Raw genomic sequence first — 1,906 nt, 5'->3', positions numbered from 1 at the left:
GGGAGGGCCTTTAAAAGGGGGCGGTAATAACTCTCACCTGCCACGTGTCACCTCACTAATCCCAAACTAATTACGCCCCTCGACGGAAAATGACGGAAATGCCCGCGCTAATTGTTCTAAGTCGAAAGTCAAAACCTCCAACGCTCAGCACATAAATCCCAGCTTAACCGCTGACACGGCCGGGAAAAAGCGCCCGTTGTTTCCTGCTTATTACGATCGTGCCATTGTGGGCGTCGTTCCCTCGAGATCTGGACCGTCCACTTGTCCTTGGGACTCGCGGGGCCGCCACGTGATCCTCGGGTACACGCGGTGACGGGAAAAGAGAGCCGCACATGGGAGCCTCAGATCCGGTTACCCCCCGATGAGTATAAGATCACCGGTGGCGGATGGGAGGGAAATAAGGAACATGGGATATTCATGAAGAATCTTTACAGGTGACAGTAACGTGACCCCCACAGCAAAACCCAAACTTAATATTAGACAAATATATGAGATTAGAGAAAAATAAAATGATTATATGCATGCATGTTTGAGAAAAAAATAAAATGATTGCATGCATGTTTGAGGTAGCTTCATTTTTAGGGCCGGTTTAGTTCTCAATGGCCAACATCGACTAGAATTGTAAGGCGAGTGTTTCCTGCATGCAACTACAGTTGTATCTGATGCTGTAAGCTATTGCAATTTTACATGATTAAACATATCTTATTCTAATACAAGATGACAGACTCTTTTATTGAAAAAATAGAAGAAGGAGAAGAAGATTGTTTCGCCTTATTGTCAGAGGGAGAAAATTAAACTTCTAATAATTGATCAAATGTAATAATCTAAAAATAAAACAGGAGACGTATTGTAAAGTGTTGGGTATTCGAAACAATCAAATCGAACCATTGCCCTTTCGTACCTTGTGTTTGAGAGTAGGAAAGTAGGAAAAATCATAGCAAAAATAAAGATAAAAACTTGCAGGAAAGTAAATAAGAAAGAGAACACTAGATTTAACGAGGTTCGGCAAGCGTGCCTACGTCCTCGGGAGCCCACACCACACAATTCTTTGATTAATATTGAAGAATATTACAATGCCCATAAATAGGATCTAATCTCTCTGAGATCTCTATGAGATCTCTCTGAAAAATTTTCTCAAAACCCTTTTTTTAATGTTTAATCTCTTCTAAGGCGTTCCATATATATATAGAAAACCTAAAACCAAAACAGACTAAGAATTCTAAAACCAAAAAACGAAACAGATTAGGAATCCTAATAAATTGTTACCAAAACAGATTAAGAATCATGTTACCAAAACAGATTAGAAAACCTGACATCCAACAATTTGTTTGATTTCAGCTTTGAGTCTACATCCCTCAGACTAACATAAAGTCAATGCCTAATATCTCTTACATGATGAACTGTTACCAAAACAGATTAAGAATCTTGTTACCAAAACAGATTAAGAATCCTGTTACAAAAACAGATTAGGAAACATGATATCCAACAATTTGTTTGATTTTAGCTTTGAGTCTACATATGTTACCAAAACAGATTAAGAATCATGTTACCAAAACAGACTAGGAAACCTGCTATCCAACAATTTGTTTGATTCCAGTTTTGAGTCTACATCCCTCGGACTAACACAAAGTTTATGCCTAGTATCTCTTACGTGATGAACTTTTTTCCAATACTGATATCCTTCTTTCGATAGCCAACTACCTACGCAAAAACAAGTGGTGACTTCCCTCAGTTCTCCAAAGCAGGAGCATTAATAGAACCATAGGCCATGTTACTTGGCCTCACTAACCAAGGACGAAATAAAGGAGGAGCCATGTCTTTGATGGACCTCTTTCCACTTTAATTGAAGCATGTTGGAAATGAACTTTAATACAACATGTGGTGCCTCTCTTCGCTTAACGTAATG

Source organism: Asparagus officinalis, chromosome 5 (genome assembly GCF_001876935.1).
Source record: "Asparagus officinalis chromosome 5, Aspof.V1, whole genome shotgun sequence".
Lineage (NCBI taxonomy): Eukaryota > Viridiplantae > Streptophyta > Magnoliopsida > Asparagales > Asparagaceae > Asparagus > Asparagus officinalis.
This window is presented reverse-complemented; position numbering follows the sequence as displayed.